We start from the raw sequence: 26,651 nt of genomic DNA, 5'->3' as shown, positions 1-26,651 counted from the left end.
ACCACGTTTTTCTGTGATAGAATTCCAGTTTATTTTTAAAAGCTACAGGAAACACTAGAATGAAAGTTTTCCATGTTTTTTTCACATACTTGTAGTCACTGTTTAATTTCATAAAGAAATGAACAGATCTTTCAATATCGTTTAGTATATGACTAAACCTAATGACTTTGCAGATGGCTTGGCGTTCCTGATTTTGTCCGTCTTTTTACACCACCTTTCTTGTACTGTAGGTGCAGAATTTCAGTGACAACTATATTTGAACAAAACACAGAGGAAGCATAACCTCCCCATTTCTTTATATGCCTTTAAAGAATTTTGTTAACTCCTTTGTCTGTGTCACAATGAAAACTCCAGGCATAACTGATTCTTTCCCACTTTCCTCTGTCCACTATTCTCGTGCTCTCAGGTCTTTTTCAGATTTGTTGTTTTCCATTATAAGAGTCCTCAAGGCTGTGAGCAAGGTTTGAACTCCTTATTCCTAGAGGTAGACTGTACTTTCAATTGTACTGATGCATGTGCTCTTTCACTTTCTCTTTGGTTACTAACTGATCTATATTTCTCTACCAGTGATGGGTCCTTCACATCAGTCATGCATCCCCTAATCTTCAAATTCTGTAAGAGCTTTATTCTGCATTCAGGGCTGATTTACTTTTTTTTCCCTAAATATAATTTAAAATAAGAATGGATTGTATACAGATTTTGAGTTCTCTCAGGCTCCAACAGACTTCCTGAAATCCTTGGAGACCAGTCAATGTAAATGCAATGTTTAGTTAAAAAAACATTTCTGTCAGTGTAAGTTTTGAGAAACTAAGAAGAACATTAAGCATTTAAAATTAGCAAAGTTAGGATTACTCAATAAATACTAACGTTATTTTGATACTGGAACATCGGTCTGGACTGAGATTAAACTTTAAGCATGCTGCAGTGAAAAAGATCAGGCAGGAACATTGCTGTACCCTCATTTCCCCAGCTAAGTTATTTTTAAGAGCAAATAGCCTCCTTGTCACATTTTCATTTGATGAATCTAAAAGAGAAAGTGGGAAGAATTTAAAAATCAGGAAAGGACGCAGGGCAGCACTGACAACAGTGGATATTGCTTGGTGGAAGTTGCAGTCCTGTTTGCCTTGGGAAATTAGAGAACTAATCTAGTGATAATATTGAATGCTTTTACAGGTTTATGTTTGTTTCTTTTCAGTTGATTGGTTTCTAGTCAGCTCTCAGCAGACTTTATGCATTTTTAAAGACATGATACTTTCAGATACAACCCTTAGGGTAACCTTCCCAGTGCATTTTCAGAACACAATCTTTGAACAAAACTTTTGTTCTTGATCCAATCTCTCTAATTAAAAAAATGCATACATCTTATATTTTGACAGATAGAAATTACGACTTAGGATATATTTTGTCCTGCCTATGTGGTCGGATCATTTGCAATAATACTGTTAGTGATTGGGGGAAAGAATAACACATTTAGGAATAAAAATCACTTTAATGAAATGTAATTATCTCATGGCTGTTTGGCTTATTTGCAAATTTTTAAAAGCATCCCAGTCTACTTGACTCTCATATTGGTATCTCTGAAAAAAAGCATTTCTCAAAGCAGGACTGATTATACTTAGCACATGGCAACAGGTGAAAAGCAAAAGATGAGCTTAACGAAGTTACTGTTAATGTATAAGCTGAGGTTAAATTTTACAATTAATGGAAAGACAGCAAGTGAAGTTATGTTCAATATGATCCCATTAAAAAAATGTTTTGAACTGTGTTATAATATGATGGGATGTGCCCCATTCTCTGAAGTTCATTTATGACCAGAATATTTGTAAAAGGCATGTACGCATATACTATGCTATATTTCTTACATCTGTTCTGAAATTGTTCACACTCCTCCAAAAACAGAATAACAGCATACAAACTTGAAATAACATTATAGAGAGAAGCTCAGAATATAAACTTAAATTCTCTTTCTAAAAGCTCAGTATATGGTAAAATTTATTGCTGTGTCTTTGAAGTGTCCTTATGAGTAATATCTGATGCAGAAAATAAAACATCAGTTGAAATGTAACAAGTCTAGAAATTTTAGTTTCTACTTTAGCACGGAAGTTTTTCCAAGTTGCATTTTAAAATCAAAATTAGCATGATATGAGAACTTAGTGTACCCTATTTTATTATGTATTGTAGACCTGACAGTATTTTTCACAATAGCTAACATGTAGACTGTTTTACCATTTTGTTTTGGCAGTAGTTTCTGTGATAGAGAGAGAGAGAGGTATTCAAATTTTTTTAGAATTTTAGAATCTATTCTAATCTATTTAGAAGCTATTTTATTTCATTTTAGGTGCTTACATTATCTTTGTATTAGTCATAATACTATCAGGAGTACTTCAAATAGTATATATATTTTTAAGTATTATTTTTATGTTAATAGCAGCTATTATATAACATTGATTTAAAATCTTCTGTTGAAGACCCTTGACCTCAGACAGTTTATCATGATGGCAGAAATTAATCATGTTAGCTACGCTTGATCTCATGAAGACAGTAAAAATTTAGAAACTGTATAAACAGAGGTAGGTAATAATTTTGAATATTACTAGACTGTCTTATTATAATAGCTTCATAATAATTAGGCACATTAAGCAAGTGATGAAGTAACATAACAGTAGATTAATTAATTCTTTACAGAATTGTGCCACACAATTGCTAGAAAAAAATTCTAAAAATAAAAAACCACTCTGACTTTAAAGCATTAAAATATATGTTTGAGTGTAAGTATGAAACTTCGAATTTTGACTGTTCTCACTTTTGACTATTCTTACTTTACTATGGTTAACTCAATCCCTCTTGATCTATCATTCTACCATTATTAGATGGAATGTTGGATTCGATTTGTACAGTACTATATAGTTCTTAAGATCTTTGTTTTTAAGTATCTATAGTTTTTATGATCTTTTTAAGATCTCTAAGATTTTACTGCTTTTTTATCCTCTGACTTCTGGTAATTTTTCTCAGATAATAAGGTTGAGAAACATGCTTTTTAAGTATTTTATATAAGAAAGATTCTAAAGAGAGTTTAAGAAGTAGCAAAAGAGAAAAATCACAATATTAGAAATTAAAATTTAAGTCCTTTGCTTGCCATTGATTTGTATAATACAGGTTTTAAGTTTCTGGCAACAAAGAAGAGCCAGGGCACGTGGTGCCCTGTGCATTCAAACAAATTCAGTCTTGCACAGCTGTGATTACAGCAGTGAAAACTTCAGATCTCAATTGTCTGACATGAGAGCATGGACCAGTGATTTCCACACATGTATCTGAATATATACATCAAATGTATCAGTTTTTGAACAATGACAGATCAGGACAAGTACCAATTAGAATTTAGCAAATAGTAACTAACATGTATATTTCAGCATAAAATATGGTGTGCGGATGAGGATGTGGTCATGACACAGATTGGGAACATTCCCTTTCTGCATGGAATCATTTCTGAAGCACCTCTTCAGCTGTAAGCATGATTTAAGATAAAATTATTCCTATGACATTATCATTACCATTAAAGTTGTTCAGAACAATGACCAGTATCTGTCTTAGAGGCAAACATTTCCCCTCCATTCCGTATTTCCAATCCACTATTATTGTCACACCAATGTATGCGATCCTAGTGTGCATCCGAAATCACCTGCCATACTCTATCAAGTATATAAAAATTGTGCAATTGTCATAATCAAAAAAACATTTGGGGATAATCTATAGCATTGCCTCCTAGCTGATTATCCTGTTGCCTATAGTCAACAAAAGTCCTAATTTAGCTATAATCTAGCTCCAGAACTTTTTTATTCAAGCCTTACCCAAAAGTCCAAAAACCATACAGAGAGGTTAGAGGTTCTTTACTGTGTTTTATGCCATCTCAATTTTTTTTTTTCCATTGGAAAAATCTCAACAACCTCTCTTTGTTAAATGGAGTGACATTGTGAATGGTATTTTGTCAGGGGTTTTTTGATGGTATTCTGCTTAAATAAAACCAGTGCTGAAGAATTAAGTTTCTAGAGGCTTCACTGCTTTTGTCTTGCAATTAAGTGAACTTACCAGTGCAGATCTGAGGCTGAAGCCATTGACGGAGAAGTAAGACCACATGAGAATTTAATTTAAACTTTTCTCTATGTCCACAGCAGACTGTGCGGAATAAAATTATTCCTAGTTCTGTAACAGCATTTCCTAATGATTTTGGAACACGGCAAAAAGTATTTAATAGTAACTAAGGTTTTGAACAATCAATTTGAAACAATGCACATTGACTTTTGTCTGGAATAAGACCAAATTTGATTGAAAGCTAGGCAACACCTTCTGTACCCTTTTTTTCTCCTGAAAGTTTTAAATTAACTTCTGTAAACAAGCAGATTTTTGTTAGTCCAGTGGGACGTGATACAAAATGGATCTTCAATTCAGAGGTGGCATATTGTGATTAAAACTCCCCGTGAGGTTCATATTTCTTTTTACATAGCACAAACTGGACTCTGATCTGTTTATGGCTCCTGGGAGAACAATATCGTAGTGTAATTTTTACATGTGAATGTAGCACTTTTTATACCTTGCATAAATCATTCGTTGAAGAAAGTTTACAAGGCTATATTGGAAGCAAAAGCTGTGCAAGATACACGTGATACGTATATGAGACATACTCAGATATGACTCAAAATCATGCAACACCATACTATGCAGAAAATATGGTGGAAGAGGCCAGAAATGGAAGCTAAGATAACTATTAGTTTATAAAGATGATGATGATGATGTGGAAATAGTTTCTTAAAGTATAACAATATGCTACATGCAAATGTTTGCTTTTTCCTAGAATTTTTGTGTGTTTCAACGTGCACATGAATGTCTAATTAATTTCTGAAAGTTAGGACAATGCACCTTTGAGGGATGGCCTAAGCGTGCACATTTTTTCCTTGTAGCAAAATGGTAGTATTCTGGAACTTTTAGTCCAGATAAAGAAAGAGACAAGTAAAATCTCCCACAACTGGGAAATTCTAGGAAAGGCAATTTTTATTTTAAATTAAATATATTCCATAGCAGAACCCAAAGCAGTTGAAGTTGACATGAATGTTAGTTTAACTGAGATATTACAGGCAGAAAAATCTCTTGCCAAATGCAAAAGCTACCAAAACTATTGGGCTGTCATTTCCAGTTGCCGCAATGTGTCAGCATGCCTAATTATTGTTTCCACCTTTGGTTGCTGGTTGCCGTGCATTGCTACCACTTCTACTTCATTCTTCCAGAAGATGGTTATAGTAGAGTTCTGAGTGAATGGGATTGTATGTACAGGCAGTTTATATGGGCTCTTAGCACTCTTGATTTATTTTATTTTTTCCTTCTACCTAGGCCGCCTTTTATAAGGTTTCTGGATATCCACTCATAAATGAGTGGTCAAGATGTACCATTTCTATTTGGCAGAAATTTGTCTGGAAGTCTGGTCTCCACAATCTGTCCTTCACAGGATGACCAGAGTTTTGAGAGACTTGGTCCTGTGTCCTACCACTGGGCATGAAAGTATTTAAATGGTGTCAAGCAAGGCACCAAAAGTAAAATACGAACTGTCATCTCTCCCTGCAACACATCCATGTATTTTCATAAATGAGTATTATGGCCAGTAGTGCAAATGTAGTCTCTTTCAACTTCAGAAACGCATGGCCTATGAAAAAAATCTCATAAGATACAATGTAGGACTCAGATTTTTTTCAAGCAAAAATGGGGGGCTTTATCTATGGAGGTTAAGTTTATTGTTTATCTTTTTGAAAATGGTTTGCTAGTAAAACAGGAATGCTCAGACTATGCTGAGGCATTATAAAAGTAATTTTAAACTTAGCACTTCATAAAAGTGAGGCTCAATGGAAAGGCAAACAGATGATTTTGCAATGTGTTAGTGACATGTGGTAAGAAAACACACTTCTTTGGAAGTGAGTATTAGAGTAACTCCATTGTCAGATTTGCCTTTTCATCTTATCTTTCTATGTTTTCCTAGAAAAGATCTGTTTCTACCATGACTGCTATTTTGCAGTCTTGGAACAAGGGAGTTACCCGAAGCTTTGAAGAAAATAAGTCGTGGATTTTTGGAAGGGATACCATTAGGGTTCTTTGCAAAAGTTTCAGGAAGTCTTTTGCAATAATCATAGCAGCCACCTATAAAGGAAATATTAATCATTAATTTTGGGTCAATCTGCATCTCTTGTAGTTTAGTTTCAAATAGTCAGAGCTAAGCAAAGCAGGACTTTACGAGAAATAGTAGAAACTTGTCTTCCGTTATTTCCACTCTATCATCCTCAGTCAATTCTAAAGCTTGACAGATGGATGATTATGTTTTTTCTTTTTCCCAGCCTTGGTTATTATCATTTGGTCTTACAGACTCCTAGGGTAGGTCTGCAGCAATGGAAGTAGTAAACTATTGAACTTAAGAAAAAAAAGAAGAAAATTCCCTTATCCCCTGCGGACAATGTTTATCATTAGATATCTATTTAGAGAGCCCAGAAAGATGCCAAGATTAATGCAGTTCCTGAAGCATCTTGGATTTAATGCAAACACAGATACTTACTGCCAGGAAAGTTGATAGTGAGAATGACGGCTACCACTTAGAAGGTCTCATTTTGAAGAGTATTTACAGAAGATGATTGCGACCATGATACAGTGAATATAAGTGTTAACTTCCTACTCTCCAACAGATTTTATGGTTGCAAAAAGCAACATAGTCTAAGACGTTTTCAACAATTATGTGTGCATATAAAACCTCAGCGACAAATTTGGATTTTATTTTTACTTCTCAGCCTAACCTACTCAAAATGACAAAGGTGCATTTGTATACTTTCCTACTTTTCTAATGAAAATAGAATTTTTTTCTGAGTTTGTTCAGGGAATTGGTACTACAGAGACAATTATTGCATTTTTGTCAGTATCACTCCTCTATAAGAGTAACGGCATCATAGAAAAGGTTTTTCTTTTTTTTTTTCTTTTTTTTTTTTTTTTAATAGTTGCATAGGTCATGGTCAACCTTATCCCTAAGAGGGAGGGATTTTCCCATTACATGCAAAACTGCATCCTTCAGTTAGCACTGCCTACAGAAGGGCTATGGAATATAGGGACTTGAATGACGCGGCAGAAATTGGATTACAAGTGGGTTTGTGTCCAGGAATTCTTCTTTCTTAGATTAACCCTGTCAGTTGGACATTACCCTTTTCTGATCAGAAGATCAGAAAGATCATTCCATAGTTTTCATGCATAACAGTCCCATGACATTAAATGTCAAATGCTTTGTGAAATGAAGAAGTACACTCAGTCTAATTGCTAGGTGCAATTAATTGAGCTTTGGCTCTTCAGATATCCATAGTTCATGTAGATCTATGCTTGTTAAATCCAGCTTGAGCTTGAATGGCTAAAGCTGGATTTTCTTTTTTTCCTCATAGACCCTAGGTAGGAAGTCAGCAAATACATTTTATTATTTCTGGTTGGTGGGAGCTATCCATTTTAAATGAGTGATTCATAAGTTTTCTGCAGGAGGGCTTTACTGTAGGTGGAATAGATGATCAAAGCACAGTATTCAAGACTTTGCTATAAAGACATTAACATGCTCAAGCAAGGGGTATGCAAGGGGTATGCAAGGAGCAAAGCAGCATGCAAGTATTTTAAATTTTCCTTTTTTTTTTTCTCTAAATTCCAATACTAAATGCTTTCTTAAAGCATTTATTTTCCTAGTCTGCAGGAGCAACTGACACTGAAACCTGATTTATATCATACATTATTATCCTTTTTATAATACTTAGTTTTGAGAAGAACAGGCCTCCCAGTAATCAGGTCTGGGTCAGTCCTAGTGAGTGTTTCATGCAAATCAAACTTGAGGACAGAAACAGACATTTTCTTTTGTTGTTGTTGTTCTGGAAAAAAAACCACTCCAGTTTTATAAGCCTGGTTATATTTATCTAATCTGTAGTGCCCTGATAAGGAAGAAAAAAAAATCCATTTAAAAGATGTGGGTTTTAACACAAAGTTTAAACAGCTATTTCACTGCAGATTAGAAATTGGTAATATTTACTGGTTGAAACCTTCTGTATGTTTCAAATGTCAAATAGATCTGCTAACTGGATGGACTAAGGTCAGAGGGCTTTATGGTTACGCTTTATGCTCAGGACATTGAGACTTTTATATTTACAGTGGAGAAAGAAGCTTGGCTATACATGATACATACTTGACATGGACATTAGATTACTCATAGTTTTCCTTCTAAAAAGGTATTAAATGATAAAGCTAAGTGCTAGTTAGCGTGTAGTGCATTCATCATAAAAATAGCTGACATTTTGAAAATATTAATCTACAAAGGTTTAAAGTACGTTATGATTATAAAAAATAACTAGTGAATATAGGTGATGTAATCAAAATGACTGCTTGGTAGTTTTTGGCTTGGTGGTTTTGGTAGTGTGGAGCTAATTCTGATCTAACTGGGGCAGAGTTAATAAGTTGTGATTACATTGCATAAAAGGGATTCCTGTATCAGCTTTTCCCAATAAATGCCGTTGAGGAAGGTGTAAAAGTTCTTTAGCTTTCCCCAATGTATCCAGTTTTGTCTTTTCCACCAATTTTTTACTTTGTTAAAAACCTTTTTCTGTATTCTATAGTTTCGAACAGTTAGTAGATGACTACTGAGTTCTGACTTTACAGAGTCTTTGTTGTACTGAAAGGATTCAGTATTAAAATTGTTGTTGTTTTGGTGGATGCCATTGATTGTCATTTCATGATGTATATCTAACATTTGATATAGGTCAGATTTCCTTCATTTACTATTTGAATTGCTGTTTGTTATTTCAGTATTAATTTTTATTTACTTACTTTAAATGTATTTTTCTAAGCAATTTTATTACAACATAAATTATAAAAGATATATCCTTTGTTCACTGTATATGTAAAGATTGACTGATTTATTCTGTGAATAAAACAACATAAAACTTTGTAGCACCTGTTGCAATCACTCTAGGTCTGATGTCAAAGTCCATTGAAGATAACCATTTTTCTTTGAATCAGACTTTTGAGGTGTACTGCAAAGCAAATATGAAAGTGAATTTCTAAATTACTGTGGCATTCAGTAATTTTTTTAAGGTCATGAACTCCACTAACTTTTACTTCTGGTAAATTTTTGGGGAAATTCTAAGAGACCGTACTGATACACAACATGTCTAGAAGCTAAAACTCTCATGTAGTTATATTCAGGGAAAAGATTGTGCTCGAAATTCGAGGAACACAACTGTGTGAGTAAAACATAAAAATCCTATCCCTAAAATGCTCTGAACCGAAATTACATAAATTTAAAAATTTATATGGGGAAACTTTAAAAAAATCATAATGAAGAAAGCCATTCCAGTGTATGGAAGGCAAAGAAGTATTCTCATTCTTTTTAACACAGATACATAAGGTGCAATTCATCTCACTTAACTTTACACGTCTACAGAGTAGACGGGATCATTCTGAACTCCATTTATAGTTAATGGAAAGTAAAAGGTGCATCTGAGACAAAATTCATCTGATGTATTTTAAATATCCACATTAACATGAAACACATTTTGCCCTAGAAGTATCTATTTACTTCTATTTGCTGTAGAGTTTAGATAACTGTCTCGGAGATCTGTGCTGTAGACATGAGAAGTTAGATATGAGGGAAATTCCATTGCTACATTTTCCATAAACTTTGAATTTTCCACTTTTGAATTAGCTTCAATATTTATCTAGAAATAAACTGTGCGAGGGCAACAAAGGTGTAAGTATGTTTTTAAGGTATGCAATTACTGTCCTGGGCAAAGATGGATGGAGGTGGATGGTGGAAAATGAGGACTTGTCAGCAGTGTAGTGTTAGATATCAAAAGGTAGTGTAAAGTAAAATCCTAGGGCAGGAGAACCAAGGTATGTATGTGTTGGTGTTCATTTTACCTGAGACATCAGGAGAATGGGAGGCACCCATTGTCTAGGACAGTGGAAAAGTTAGAGTAAAATAGATCTGGAATACCATATGACTAGCCCTCCCCAACTGTTGAAACTAAGGCAGAATTAAGAAAATAGCTGTATCTTTTAAATTAAGCGGGGAAAGATACTACTTCTCGTATATCTTCTGGCATGTCTCATGACCCTTAACGGATGAACTTCCTAACTAGCTCTCATTAAAAAAATGTCTGCCCAAGACATTAGGAAAGGTAAGAATGTCTCAGTCTAACAAAACAGAAATCTTCAGCTGAATCGTCAGTCAATTTTAAATCTAATTTTATGGTCTTCATTGGTGTCTTTACTTTTACATGTAAAAGACTGTGAAGTTGTTTTCAGTAATAGCAGATCCCAAGGCATTTGGAATTTATATAGCCATCCAGTTTCTTCTTTTACTGTTTTGATCTAATGGAAATTTTTCAGTGTGTCCTTATGCTCTGCATATACATAAGAAACATGGAAAATGTTTAATCTAATTCAGTTTTTATATAGGCTTTTTCTATAACTGTGAATTTAATTTTCTCCTTTTTTCATTTCCATGATCTGTTCTACTGTATTGTACTTAACAATCTTCCTAGGGTATTTTGAGGATTAAGGAGTTAATGTTTCCATATTGCTTTCAAAATGCAAATACCGTATAAGGTTTTATTCACACTAATAAATTTATAGCTGTGATGTATCATTTTCTGACATTGCAGTATAAGCGATACGATGTCAAGTTTACGTTTGACCTTGAAGATGCTCAATGACTCTTCTGCAGCTTTTCTAAGATGGATAAAACTGTCTATTATCTGCAACTGTATTATCTAGCCAAACTGTGGCAGTATTCTATCCCTATTATGATTTCTGTTCAAGCCTGTAACAATGAATTTATTCAATTGAGATGCTATCTATTTTTATTCACCTTCATAATACTAACACAATACACAATGATTTTATTTATTTTTATATATATCTTCTCAAGCCAAATTCCAAGCTTTTACAAGTAATAAAGGCATACAATAACAAAAAAATTAGATGACTTTGTTAATAAATTGCTAGAATATTCTGTCTAGTTTATTTCATCTAAAAAAAAAAGTAGCTGATGTTTATTTCATTAGAAGGAGGCAGCAAAGATTCCAAATAGAGAAACTGAAAAAATAGTCATGGCACTATAAGAAATCTATATTGAATAACTGTAGATACTTTAGCAGAAGTGTTGGGATTTTTTAATTGATAGACTAAACTGTTGTCAATCATAGATACTTTCAAGTAATTAAAAAGTAGTTTGCATTAGCCATGCTTGGAATTCTCTGTCATCAATATGTAAGTTAATTAGACTGAGAACAGAAATGGGAGTTACTAAGTATGGGCTGTCATTTGTGTAACAATTTTTTTTCTTTGTGATATGAGATATCACTTTTCACTGATGAGCTAGCCTTGTAATATTCCGGCTTGTCACACTGGCCACAGCTATGACACAAATAGAACATGAAATACTTTCTGCTCTTGAAAATGTGGAGTTTCTGTAAGTGCGTTTACTGTCTTGTTGCTGTTGTTGGTGACCGAGTCAGAAAAGAACCAGAAGGGAGAAAGCAGGAAAAAAAAAAACACAAAACCAAAACCCGGAAGAATATGCCTTCAGTGACTTAACTGGCTGTAATTTGAATGGCATTGTATTTACTGTAAGATAAAGCCTTATAGTCTCCTCCATTTTTCTGGTGAAAAAAAGTAGATTAATTTTTTAAACAATCTTACGTTCTGCTAGGAGGCAGTTGAATTACCACTGTCTTATTCCTGAATCTAACCCCATGTTTCCCTATGATCACATTCATATCACCATCATCTTTCAGCAATGTGTGCACATTTTTCATATTGGATACTCCAGATAAGTAAATTTTATGTTCTCTTCCATAGATGGATAATCAGGGAAAGGACATAGGATTTTCAAAGTCATCAAGGGGCTAAAGGATCATCAATTCCACTGACATAAGATAACTTAACTCCTTTAGATTCTTTGAAAATCATGAGTAAACAGACTGACTGATTCTGCCCTAAGTCTCAGCAAAAAAATCTTGTTGAGGAGAAAAAATTCGGAGGTCCCGAGTCCTTTTGTACTATGCTGCCTTTGTAACTGAGACACCAAAATGAATACAAACAATAAACAGACTTTACAAACCATTAAGTAGCAAAACCAATATATCTCATTTTATCTTCTTATCGACACTCATTAGGGTATTATATATCTCTCATGATATGACCAGTGAGCTCTCTAGACATGCTCTTGCTTCACTTTTGATGTATTAAATCAAACATGAATACTGTGTCGACTTTTCATTTGCTATGCTCATTCCTAATATTATCCACATGTCTTCATATAATTCATGGATTCATTTTCATAATTAAGTTGTATTTTTTTCAAGGAAAAAATTATGCTTTAGTGTGAGATTAAGAGAAATTTGATTTTCTTTCTTAATTAACTATTTTGATGGAGGAATTTGGTGCAGCACAAAGAGATAAGATGTATGTAACAGCTTAAATATATCCATTGAAGTTGATCACATTACTATAGGAGTGAATTAATGAAGGAATAAATCAGTGAAATAATATATAATCAAAATGAATATTTAACATCCAAGCCCAGTGTGATAAAATACAAGTCTAAATAGAACATACATTTCTTTGAAGTAGAATAATTTCATCTTTCTAACTGGTGTGCACACTTTGAGTGATGCTCTATTTCATCACAGAACAATTTCTCATGCTAAATTTCATCTTGGATGGAATCAGAAGATGCGCAGAAGGAGCAAAATCAAATATTAGTTTTAAAATGTGCTTTTCAGTGGTAAGAGTATATATATGAATTTATATATTAGAGCTAGTGGAACTATTGAGGGTATTTAATGTAGTTGACAACCTTCCTGGAGTGCAGTTCGTCATTTTCTTCAATACATATGGCAATTGGTCTAAAAATACTAAGCAGTAAAACAATTACTGACTTTTTTCTCTCAGCTGTAATAATGAAAATTATAATTTGAAGATAAAAATGAAGCTTTTTTATGTTTGTTGGATGATAAGAATAAAGCAATTATTGTCATGGTAAATTACTGTCTTTTAATAAATCTTTCTCTAAAAATGTATTCATATATAAAAACTTGTATCTGATGTCCTTGTGTGACCAAGCCCATTCCAATTGACTGAGATGTGATGATGTGAAGTACAGGACAAGAATTCTGTGTTAACTCCTCCTGCCTAATAACTGTCTCTCAGGTAAACAGTCACTTGATCAGGCAATACGGCAGGTAATCAATATTGGTGACATCAACAGAGCGAACATGGCTAGAGCACCCCGTGCCCTTTGCAGTCTCTACTACTCCATACACAGGCTTTTGGCAAATTTATTAATTTGCCTGGAAAGAAGAAACATTGTACGATATGACCGTATTATTTTTCAGATGTATTAGTCAAAGCAAAATTTTGAGATAAATAAACTCACTATTACATCTTGAAGTAATCTGTGCATGTGCCAAGAGCTGAAGACAGGGGATGGCAGTCATATCAGAAGAAGCAGGCAGTATATTGGCAGAAAGATCTACAGCGCTGATAGCACAGCGGGTGCTGTAGCAGTTACGGGCAGTATTTTTTGTTAGAGGTGAAAGAGTAGTTTCCACTCCTTTCTGTGTTCAACTTTGATGTTGTCAGTGTATTAAGGAAATTCTTACATATCTATCCCTTTAGAAACTTTGCTAATAACTTATTATTGGTAGGTTATACTAATATACCTTCATATACTCTTTATCATGTAACTTTTAAGAAAAATAGGCATCTGTAATCTAAGCCATTGTCCCTGACAGTAACAAAACTCAGCTTACTGAAAACCTGTGCTATTTAGAAGGAAAAATGAAAGGTGAAATCAACAAAACAAAATACACTTTTCAGTGAGTGACTTAACAAGAGAGTTCACCCATGAGAGTTTTTGAGCCTTTGGCTTGATTTCAACTTCATGTACACCTGAAGAATATCTCACTTATTATGCAAGGATTTCAAACCTGGGGACATACAGCATAGAGAAACCATGGAATTGTGCTTGACAAATGATACAAAGCAGAAGTCCATGTAATTTAAGCACGTATTTTTTGTTATGGCACCTAGTAAGTGTCTAAGCTCATCTGGATGATCTGATACAGCTGGTAGAAATGGGTGTAGCTCTGAAGGGTGATGTACAAAGCCTAAGGTTGAGACTGCTGACTTTCCTCCCCACAAAAGTCACTTAGAATGAACAAGAAGAAAACACTAGGTAGAGGTAAGTAAATCAGGACTTCATAGTAAGTCCTGCTCCTCTATAGCACCTCCTGCTCCAGGTTCAGAAAAACCTGCGCTGTCAGGAAAGCCTATAATGGATTATAACTAGACCTGTTCTTACCTAATAGCTGCAAGCTGGGGATATCTACTTCCCAGTAGATAACCAGTCTGTAAAATAGCAAATAAAAGGGAGTTTGTCTCCTTAGTTTGCTTGGCACACATGGAAGGGAGGGAGCATCACTGTATGTTTTATACAATGCTGAACAGGGACCACTGCTGTGCAGGGGGGTATACTTTTTCAGGGCTAACTGAAGGTTATCCTTTTTATTCTTTTTCTCTTAATTTAGTTTGTCATTCCTGCTTGTGTCCTTGTAGTACTTGCAGTGCCTGCTTGTGTACTGCAGCAGCAAGGCCTTTGTACCTAACTGTGGTAACACCTGAATTTCTGTCACAATCATGGGAAGCAGGAAACATGGATTTAAGTTCTAAAAGGATAAAGAATACCATGAACCTACAACTCTCAGTGGTAATATTGCAATTCGTTCCATCCTACGTGCCACAGTAGCCTATAACCTATGCCAACTTCAGGTGTGACTGCATCCTTTGTATAATTTCTGTTTTCAAGAATCTTTGGCCAAGTATGACAAGAGCGCCTTAAAGCCAGAATGGTAGTATTTTTAGCAGTAAGAATAAAGAATTAGTAATAGAAAGGAGGCTTTTGTAGATCATCTATCATTCTATGTCTCCTTTACCTGTGAAGTCTTAATACCTCCTGCAAATAACCTAGACGAATATAATACCTATAAAGTGCCCCTTCTGACTGCCTTATACTTCTGTGCTGTTTTTGCAAAGGATGAATGCTGTCTTTGAGATACAGTCCTTTTAATGCTGCTGAAATTATTTTTTCTTCTGCATTCCTATTATGATACCTGTCTGACCAAAACCTGTCAGGCTCAGCGGGACAGTGAATCAAAATTTTCAAAGCTGAGAGATCTGGCAGTCTAATTTAGTAACGTTCATTGCCTCTTAACTTAAGCCACTCTTTTCCCTCGAGTTTTCCTGATTTCTAGTGCCTTCGGCTACCCATCGTGCTACAGACTTGTGTTGACGTGCAAAATATAATCTCCAATATGGTCACAAACAGAAGTGTCAGTAATCAGGGCAAGAGCAGTTGTACGCTCATCACAAAGTTATTCTAAATGATGATCTGAGAGCAATGAGGAAACTCTTAAGGGGTTTGGCTGGCCACAAAGCTCTCTGATATGGGCCTTCTACACTGATGCATGCTTCTTTTCACATTCAAATGAGTTGTTTTCTACATTATCTAGAATTTGCTGTGGATTATCTACATCTGTTTAAACATGCAGCCGCCAGTCTGTTGTAGGATTGTTCATGGCAAACACAGCCACATCTCTCTTGAATTCCTATTCATTTGCTAAGTCAAAGTATTTGTTCTCCATACACTTAAGCTTAGATAACTTAGAAACCATTTTATCTCTGTGTAACTCCCTGATAGCTGCAATCAACAGGGTCATTTCAGTGATTTTTTTTTTTTTCCCAGGGTCTAGTTCTGTGGCTTTCTTAAAGAGATGTGTTTGATTGGGGAGTTGGGGATATGTTAGCTTTTATCCTCTGCTGAAAGGCTGCAAGACGTCAGGGATGAAAGTAAAACTATTTTAGGATATGGCATACATCAAAATTGGGATAAGTGCGTGAATCTTTTTGCAGGGAAGTTGCTTTACATTCGGTCCTTATATACTACAGTCAAAAGGAACTACAAATGCGTATTTATTATGTGTATGCAATGTTTCTGCGTAGGACACAAAATGCACGAAGTGCACATGACTAGTCAAGAAATGTATGTGCAATGTGATTCCTGAAATAGTACTGTCGTAGTATAACAGCTACATAATGAATTCTTTGCCAAGAGGTTATCTGGATTCCTGCTTACTTAAAGAGTCATCAGACATAAACAAACAAACCATTTAAAGTGTTGGGCTGTTTTGCTCTCAATGAATTTTATGCACAGGAAAGATGATGGACTAACAGCCCTTAAATGTTAAATACTTTAATCACTGAGCTTGCAGCTGAGAATTATCTTCTGTTCACAACCCTTTCAATGGCCTGTTTTCTAACCTTCAGTTAATATATTTAAGTATTTAATATAGTAACATTTTTTTTTATATTTTTGTAATCTTAACTAACGTCTAACAAGTACTGACAAAAAATCTGCTTCTTTAAGGGAAAACGTTCTATCACTATTGTAAGCTTTAAAGATATTTACTTGTGATGAGTGTATGGCCAATTATTTTTTTCCTGCAATTAATAGCTACATTGTGCATTTCAGCTATTTCTCTGAGAAGTTCCTTTCATTAGGTGCACAGATTTTACCTGGTTTTAAAATTTGCAATACAGTTTCCAGTGCATTACAGATGTTTGCATTATAAGACAATAAAATGAGACAAGACCGAAAGAGAGCTAAAGTATTTCAGCATTCTAGCTAGTTTTCCGGAGCTGCTCACAGGAGTGTGTTTGAGTGCTGATAAGGCACTAAGTATATTAAAAAGACAGAGGCAGAGCATAAGTATTGTTTTTACTTTTCAGTCACTAGAGGATGATTCCTCTATGCATTAGCAAAAAATGCAAAACCCAAAGAACATTTTGTACGTATTAAACTTAAAATTTTCAAGATGTACATCTTAAGAGAGTTCATTTTTTTAAAAGATAAATGAAATACATCTGGCATTTTAACTTCTGTTTATTGTTTCTAAACTCATTAGAGACTGATTGCTTAGAAATCACAGCTGTTTGATGAGGTCAATAGAAGCCAAAAAACCTATACAGGCCAATTTAACGCCTCATAATTGGCAATGAAATTTGGAATGTGAACTCCTTATCATTTAGACAGATACAATGTTTGTGAAGAAAAAAAAAAACACTGAATAGATAGTGAAATAGTTGTGAAAGTTGCCATTCCTTTTACTTTGGTGGTCCTTTTTCCTGCTTGTCCTTTATTATGTCTTACTTGTTTGAATGGAGCCTGAGACCTTGGAGGTGACAGAGGCGTTCCTTCTCGCCCAACCTCACTAAAAATAGGTACTGCTTGAAATAAACTGTGCTATTTAAACTATATATTCAAAGTGCATTTCTTGCCAAATGAGGTCATCACCTCTATGGTACATCTGGCCTCTTATCTTCCTGGCACTTTTACTTCTGCTTCTGACCTGAAAATGCTGTGCCAGTGCCAAACAGTAGAGCCACTAGAAAATGGTACTTTCATTGTCAGCAAACGGAAATAAATTTGTAGACTACTGTGGTTTGAGAAAGAATATATGATAAAGCATGTATTCTTCAACGCTATTCTTAAAGTGGCAAGGGCCAAATATGCAGGGGAAAAAAGCTGATCTTACTAGATACATAAATTAAACTTTGTGTTGTTTATCATGTGTACAACATTAGCTATAACAGACAAAAATGTTCCATTTTAGACAGATTCATCAGAACAGTGTAAGCAGTGTTCTGCTGAAGAATAGTTAAAGCCTTATCATGGTGCAATGTGCCCAATAGTGCCTCAGCAAACTCTCTGATTCATTGTAGACTGCATGTAGCATGAAAACGTGTAAAGCCAGGACTTGGTGTTACAGGTAGATTTCCTACAAGGACTCGATAAGTATCGCAGGTGAAACAGTCTGCACTGTTACAGGGGCACATCAATATCTCTGTGTAACAGGGAAGAAAGGCAAGATTTTTTATAGTGAATTGAATCTAAACTAGTAAAGAAATGATCCACAGAAAATTGGTAAAATGGAAGTCTAACTAGATCTAAAATGATTTTTATTAAGATATTGCAATTTCTTTATATAACGGGAAGGCTGGAATGCTCATGTCATTCCCGAATACCTTAGTAATGCAAATAGTTAACACCTCCTATATGGAAATATCAGCCGTTAAACCGATGGCCTCCTATGGTACCCAGGGCAATCCAAACATCGCAGGAGAGTAGTCTGGCAAGTATCCGTTGGACTCGGAAGCCCAGCTTACATTTCACAGGCGAGGCTTATCCACTCCGGGCGGGATTTTTTCCTCTCCCCCCCGCCTTTTCCCTTTTAAACCCTTGCTCCTCTCCCTGTTGCTGTGTGCTGTTGAATCCGATCCGCAAGCGAGGCGAATTTCAGTCCGGCTTTTTCCGAGAGCCGCGGCTCCACACAAAGTTGGCTGATGTGCCATTCAGCATCCCGGCAGCTCTTTCTCTTCACACTCGCAATGGCAAAGCTTTGTGCGGATGCGCCGCTGGATGCTCTGAACTAAAATCGGCTGGGGGAACTTGGCAGGTTTTGGACAGCCTTTTAAAGGTAAGGAAGCGAAAATAGGCGTGCTGGAGAAGGAATGTGCCGGTGGAGAGCGTGGCGTGTTAGTGCCGTGCAGGCTGCATCTTAAGTCTCCTGTTCTGATGCAGGAGTCTGCGAGCAGGAGGTGGGAGGGGATGCTTTTGTACTTGAAATAAGCAGCCCCGGCTGAAGTGTTATCGCAATGACTACTTTCGAGCTTGTCACAAACGGTGCGGTGATCAAAGCTTTCGGAAAATATCACCGTCAATTATTTATCCGCTCCCAAGTTAAACCTAACTGTATTAAAAACAGCAGCAGAGGCCAGCAGCCCAAAGCTGCAAGGTGCTTTGAACATCTCTTGTCTTGCTGCTTTTTGAAGTCCCCTTATTGCAGTCAGTTTGGTTGAATACTCTGGAGAGAGCATTTCATGCACACTTATCTCTACTGGAGTCTTTTCTTTTTCTATAATCCACCAAGGAGCAGTATGTTTTAACAATAAAAGGCCATTTTTAATGCTCAAGTCTCGTACTGTGCTTAAATATCTTTTAAAAGACTACTTTTAGAGCCGTATAGAAGTCTGTGCATTTAGGTTATAATTGACTTTCCATTCAGATGTTGGAATAGCTAAGTGCTTCACTAAAACGTATTTTAAAATTTAATTTCACTTGTAAAGCAGTTCAAGCTTTTTGCTTAAAATAACCTGTATTAGTAATGCCGGTTTTACTTTTGGGTGGTCTGCTTCATCCATTTATGTATTAGTTTGCCTCAGGTTAATGGTATATCAAATGTCAGAATAACACAAGAATATCCTAATATTGATGCTCATAGACTATTTGAATGTTTTCTACTTTGATGATGAAGTGGGGTTTATGCTTTGCAATATTTTCCAAGTATTTTTTATTCTCAAAATCCAGTATGAAGTGCACAATGTTTTTCAAGTTAATCTGGATAGTGTTTTAACAAAAAAACAGCACCCCCACTCCTGTAGATTTCTAGTAGTATGCATATTAGACAAATGTTTGTGGTAGCATGCATACTTCCTAAAAAGTTTCCACCTGACAATAACTCTGAAAACCTTTTTAAAAGAAAAAGTACGGAATGGGTTTTTTTTCCCAATGCTTTAGACATTTATTTTCTAGTAAACTTTTCTTTTGAAATGTATTGTGGAATTTATGTCTTCTTAGAATTGCCTGTGTTACCCCGGGCTGATACTTCTTTCTGCTGTTACTTAAGGAAGTCTTTGACAGTCATTCGCATGCATTTCCTAATTTGAGTCTAGAGTAAGTTAAAGAAGTCTGAATTCATATCAGATGAGCTTTACATTTTAAATGAGGCGTGCCAGGTAATAACACGAAGCAGAAAATATCTGTGTATGATTTTTTGTATACCACTGTTAGCATAGTTCATAGAAAGTATGAAAAGAGATTCTACATTTTAATATTTAAATGACTTGTGGAATTGCAGATTGATATTTTTAGTGGTTTTTCATTACAGTTTCTGCCATTGAGGCAATGTGAGGGCTTTGAGAAAGATGGAGTGCTGTAATTACCAGGTGCACATGTTCATTAATCCTTTCTGGCTAGAAAAAGATTCAAGTTCTTCTCCAGTGGCATATTCGTAAAGCTATAAATATCTAAATTGTGTCAGCCAAGAAGTCACACAGAATGGAGGCTCTTTTTGAAGTTCAATTTCATGCACTGTTGCTTTGGTCTTGTGAGGGAGTGCTTTGCATTCCTCCTGATGGATATTTGTCCTCTTCCTTATAAAAGTTCGGAAAACAAACTGTTAGGCTATTGGTTATTTAGTTTAAAGTATATGCAGATAGATTATAACAAGTATTCCTCAGGATAAAAATACGTAAAAATAACCTTAAGTGAAGACACAAAACAGAAGAGCTGCCAAGATAATTTTAAATCTTAAACATAACATCTTAGTAAACAAATTAGTAAAGCTAGAGCCTAGACTTGAGAAAAAGGATTTTAGAGGAATGACTCTAGCAATCTGCTTGCACCGTTTTTCATTTAGCTATATACTGGCAAGTTAAATAGCATGGTGCTGGAATACTGCATTTTTATCCTCTGGCTTTCTTTTAAATATTCTGATATAATTGTCAGTCTCTAACTTTATATGGCCAGAAAGGTTAGTAAATCTATTTGTATCTCTCTCTATTCCCATGGGGATATCTATACATAAGCATATATGTATTGTATTTAATTACAGAGCATGTAAAGGTAATCTTCATCAGATGCTAGTTTTTTAATAGATATTTGAAATACACAATGACATCTTTAAAATGCCTATATATAATTTCTCTACAAACATGCATGTATGTATGTGCACCTTTCTGGAAATATTCTTGTAAGCGTTTACTGGAACGGCACTGAAATGTTGATGTTACAGTCAATTCCATGTCTCCAATCTGTCATTTGACTTATAGGACTGTTTCAGGACTACACATCAATTTAAGTTTCAAAAGCACTAAAACATATATTTCATTCAGTCACAACTGCCAGTAATTTTAGACTCCCTTGCACATTCAGAATTAAGATCTTTGCTGTTTGAGAAATTATGTAGCAATTTTTGTTTGCTTGCAAGGAGCTCAGAGAACTATCAAATAACAGGGATAGAGAAGAGATCATACCTTGCTTGCACAGGAAAATAGTAATTTTTACCAAAAAAAGGCTTGAAAGAAGGTACAGATATTGCCTGTAGATAGTGCACTTCATTCACATTACTGGTCTTTATGAATTGCTGAGGAGATTCAGTGCTTCCTTCCTGTCCTACAAAAGTGGATAAAGATTGAGTGATTTTTTTTTTAAATAAGGAAAAGAATAGAACTGTATCTATGCATTATTTAAAATGGAATGCATACAAAAGGTGAAATGGCAAATATGGAACTCCCCAAGTTCTCGGAGATCCAGTCTCTTCTGGCAGTGCCATCCCTAACGATGCTGGGGAACTGTCCAGCAACGGAGCCGCTCGCCGGAGCATCCCAACTCCCACTGCCCTGAGCCCCTTGTCTAAGGGTCTCAAAGGTTTGGGCAAACATGAAATAATTAGGTCTCAGGATGTTCCCTTCTAGGGAGCTAAGAGGTAGATGGGATATATATTAGCCGGTGTGGATCACAGGCAACTTTTTAATGGTATGTGGGATTTGGGGAATGGATTAAGATCACCCTGTCTGACAGTGTCATGGTGCAGCTCCTAGGCACTTAGCATTAGGGCACGGTACAGTGACATGGGTTTAGCCTAACATTCTTATCTTATGTTAAATAGCAGAATTTTTAATAAAGATGTGTAGTTATCAGTATAGTTTTATATCTTGCATAATAGCATTTTTTACATTGTTGTATTGATTATTCCAAGAATTTCTTTTTTGTACCAACAGCCTTCTTGTCTATCTGCTTTTGCTTTTGTTTGTTTGTTTGTTTGTTTTAAATTATTTCTAGCTTAGTAGCTATTTGATTATTTCTCCCTGGCAATAAGTTTGTGGCAAGACTAGAACCGCTTTTAGGCACAACTTTTTTCAGGTTCATCGGTTCTAATGATTTTCAGGGACAAAAAAACCCCAAACAAACCCACAACCCAAACCTTAAGTCACTGAAATCTTCCTTCCTTGCCTTTGAGAGATTTAGCTAAATCTTTGTTTAATAGACTGAAAAAACCCAGATATCATTAATGAATCCATATTAGGTGGCTCTTATAAACATGTTGTCCTACTCATGCTATTTAGAGACACAAAACCTCAACATTGCGGGCCATAATCTGACCTGAATTATATCTCTGCTTAAATTTTCAACTGTTGCTATGTGTCATTCCTATCTGAAAAAAAAATGTCATTAATACCAGTTAGGTATCATTTCTCGCATACATATCATCATTCACATTTCTCACGTAAAAGCCTTGCACTATTGAGTTTCACTAGTAGGAAAAGTTCATTGTCTGTCAATAGAAAACTGTACAACTTCTCTCTGACAAAACCAATCAATATATATGTCTTCCCTTAACTAGATTAGCTAAACTGTTGTGAAAGAACACAAAGCAAATTCTGTATTAGATGGAAGACCTGTCTAGCTTAACATTCTGTATCTGATGTAAACAGTAGTAGGTTTCCAACAAGGAGTAGAAGAAATGAGCCCAGTATGGAGTGGTACTTCCCAGCTATATCTCCTCATCATCCAGCAATCAATATTTTAGTGACTTTGTGAGGCACTGCTTTTTGTCACAGGTTTTAGTGGAGTTTAAAATCATATTGTGTAATGTTTCTTTGTTTTGTTAGCAAAAGGTCAAAAATCAGTCTTAAGGCCACTTCATCCTATTGTTTTCCTGCTTAATGTTATCTTTATTTTCTTCCCTGCTTTTGGTTCTGGCCACTGGCAATAATGACTGGCTAGATGTCGTCTTAGTCTTGGTTGATCAGAAAACAGCTAAGACATTTCTGCTAGCTCCAGCATACATTTAATGAAGATTAATGATGTCTCACTGAAAATATATTCAGCCTTGGACACCCTTTCTTGGTTTATTTTCTTTCTTTTTTTCTCCTCTGTACCCATTTCTTTTCAAAAAAGAAGTTTGATAAAACAGATGAGTGCACATTTTTGAATTTCTATACTTATGTATGGACAGCATAAGGGCTGTAAAATTAGCTGAAATTATTTATGGGTAAATAGAGTTTTCCTGTCGCATTTTTCCATAGACTCTTGTTTTTCATCCTAGTTTTCCAAAATGCTGACTATTTACTCAAAGCTCTGTGTGAGGACAGAATGAGAAATTATATTGTGCAGAAGCCGTAAAACACATTCACATTATGTTAAGTACACTGGTAAGCATGCCGTTGCAATTTCATTGATGGACATTGAGTATGTGATGGATTTGATCAAGTTAGAGTGGTTTAATAAATGACCATCGCTTTTGCAAAGTAATGTTTTTTAGTCTAACTTCTCTGTAGCCAGTAATGTAAATTTGCATTGCCTCTGGCAAAAGAGGGAGTTCAAGCTCAGTCTCTCACTTCTTGGATGAATGTAACTTAATCTCTAGGCTATAACATAATAAGGGAGGCCCCTGTTTTTTAAAAGGAAATGGTAGCCATAATTGCTTTTTGTAAGAAACCCAATTCTATCAGTTTGTGTTAGGCATAGTCTGAGAAAACTTATGGGTTAAGCCCCCATTTTTGGCACTGTTTAGTGCAGCATGCATTTTATATGGCAGTAGCAGTATGCATGTGCAGGATTAGCCTATCTGTACATCCAAATGGCAGTTATGTATATCTCTGGGTAAAATCTGAGATCGGGATTCTATTTGTGCAGAGTCATATGGTAGTCATCAGACTTTTCAACTGTGTTAAAATGGTAGTATATATTATTGTGAATATATAATTCTTTTCAAATGTGTTTCTCCCCTGTAAGGGGAGAAAAGAACATAGATGGCATAATTTTGGATGCCAGAAAGGCATTGTATTTAGCAGTATCATGTAGGTTGTGCTACCTCCAGTTCTTTGCCTCACAGCTTTTGCTTCCATTTTGAATAACTTACTGAAACTCTGACGTTGTACATCTATGCCTTTTTTCTTTTCAGCTTTTGGTTTGATTTCATTACTTATTTGCTTTATGTTTCTCCTTTTTCATTTGACCAACCTTCAAAGTTTTCTGTACAACAGAAACCACAAGAATTTGTCTTCTGTCTTGACAAAATCATTCAGCCAAGAGGCCAAGGCCTTTTGCTACCTGTGTTGCGGTAAAAGTTGTGGTTATAGTGCAGCATGAGCATACCTTGGTCTGGTTAATAGTGGCAATGTAACCACCATAATACACATCCTGGTGTGGACGGTAAAGCAATCAATAAAGCTTTTACCAGTGGTTCTTCCCAACTGCATAGTAGACAGCCTTGAAGTTAGCTGGTAATATTATCTGGGCTCTGACTGGCTTTATGGATGTCCATGACCAGCCTGATGCAGCTTTAGATCACCTAACTTCTGCACCTACTTTGATTTCACAAAAGCAGTTTCTGTTGCCTTCTCTCTGACAATCAGTATTGTTGCAAGGAGCCACAGAGGAAACCTCTGTTAAGTTTCTATGCGCAAGTTAGAATGGAACCAAAAAGCTCTTTTTCCGCTCTCCTTTCTTCAATTTAGGAAGTGATGTTTAGAAAACATTGTGCTCTTTTCCCCATCTTGCCCTGTCCTTTCTTATCTCCTGCCTTAGATATAACATGGGTATATCTGGGAGGAACTACCATCTCGAAGCCTTATGCCTTTCTGTCCATCATATATTAGCTTTTTGTTGCTTCTGGTAATGAAGATGGACACGCACACACACAAAAAGTCCCGTAGAGGCTGAATCACCCATAAATCCTTAAACAACTAAATCTGAGCTTTCAGTGTCTTTGACACTGCCTACAGAAGTATAGGTATTCTGTTTGCAGACCATATACTCTTGACTTTCTCTCCAGTGGAATGGAAGAAGATAAAAACTGTGCCAGAAATTCCATATGCAAAGTAATTTTACCTTATTTCATCCTTTTTAGACTTTGTGTCATATGATAGCTTTTTTTTAACAGAAAGAAGCTATTCTCCAAACCTTAGCAGTAAGAGGAACAGATTATATTTTTTAAAATTTTCTCTGGAATATTAGTGAAGTGGCCAAGATAAGTGATGAGTTAATACCTATAATGCCTTATTACATTTATGATCACAATCAGCCTGCAGATAAGATGTCGTTGATTATTTAAATTATGTGGGAATTTTAGTTCATGGACACAAATTGCATTGGATATTAGCGATGTGATGAAAGAAGCAAGGTGAGAAAAGACAGGAAGCAGATCTGAGATCCATCGAGATGTTTTTCTTGACCTGGAGCACCATTTTTGATGGTTACAGGACAGATACAAAGGTGAAGTAGCAGATACATGCTTTCCCTTGCATTGGCTCCTTCTACAATATGTTATCTGGTAAACTGCAGTCTGCCCTTTGTTGTGTTTACTTTATGGAGATTAAAAGATCTTGGAGGTTTTGTGAGGGGACAAAAGAAATGTAGAGGACTAGAAATTTAACATGAATTAAAGAAATGTAAAGTCAACCAGATTTATTAGACGTCCTTATGCCAAATGATATTTATAGATAGAACTTTTAAATGTATATTTTACTTATAGGTTTAACATTAGTGAAACCTTATAAATTCCTCCCACTTTCACTTTTTAAGCTATATGTTTATAACAAGCATAATCCTTATAGACAACTAATCACTAATCTTATTTTTTGAAAAATCTGTGAATATGTTTTTTTCATGAAAGTAATTATAAGTTAGAATACTTGATTCCACTGATGGGGTTTTTTAGGTGTATATATTAAATGTTCACACTGTGAGAACCATGGAGAAATTCATCTAATGGTCATACAGACTCTTCACCATATTTTGAGATTATTTGTTCACCCTAGAACCTTACAGGGAATCAGCAGAGCCGCCAAATCTTAGCAGTAGCATGCTCTGTTGAACTTAAAACACCTCTGCTTTCTAGTTTCATGAGAACCAGCGGGTTTGATGCCAAGGAAGTTTAACTGATACTAAATATAGCATCAGTTAGAGGGCATATCTAGTAACATCACAGTGAGCTTCAAATGTTACCATCATTCATAAGATTTTCTATGTGCCTAGTCTATTATGACTTGCACATTCTGGCAGTGTTGCTCTTATTATTCATGACAACAAATCCTAACATCAGCAATTTTTTGACAATGACCCAGTTTTGATAAAGAGAGCATACTAGAATTGGTCTTAATGTATATGCTGCCTAACCCCTTTATTATTGCAACATTTCATGCAGTGCTGCCTTAAGTTTTCCCTTGCCACCTGCTCCCCATTGTATATTGTATTGTATATGGCATTATGCTTTAATAGTGAGTGAATGTGAGAAGTGAAAGTCAGTTCATCCAAACATGTATTTTGTCTCTAAGGTTTGACCAGTATGGAAATGCAGTTAAATATGCCTCCATAGTATGCAGTGGGTAGGCTACTGGCCATTTCAATTTTTCCTTTT

The 26,651-nt window shown here is 35.5% G+C and overlaps 1 protein-coding gene across 21 annotated transcripts in view; it reads left to right on the top strand.

Moving 5' to 3' along the window:
* DMD (dystrophin) overlaps positions 1 to 26,651 on the top strand; it is a 1,317,358-nt gene that overhangs the window by 716,854 nt on the left and 573,853 nt on the right. The window contains exon 1 of one of the 21 annotated variants that reach the window (XM_052795074.1): positions 18,545 to 18,644. The exons of the other annotated variants lie outside the window; for them this stretch is intronic. The gene's annotated coding sequence lies outside the window, so the exon portion shown is untranslated. Of the gene's footprint in view, positions 1 to 18,544; positions 18,645 to 26,651 lie in introns of those variants that run through there. 21 annotated transcript variants of the gene reach the window in all.

The sequence above is a fragment of the Harpia harpyja genome, chromosome 8 (assembly GCF_026419915.1).
Source record: "Harpia harpyja isolate bHarHar1 chromosome 8, bHarHar1 primary haplotype, whole genome shotgun sequence".
NCBI classification, from domain to species: domain Eukaryota; kingdom Metazoa; phylum Chordata; class Aves; order Accipitriformes; family Accipitridae; genus Harpia; species Harpia harpyja.
Note: the sequence above shows the minus strand (reverse complement) of the source record. Positions and strands in the feature narration are given on the sequence as shown.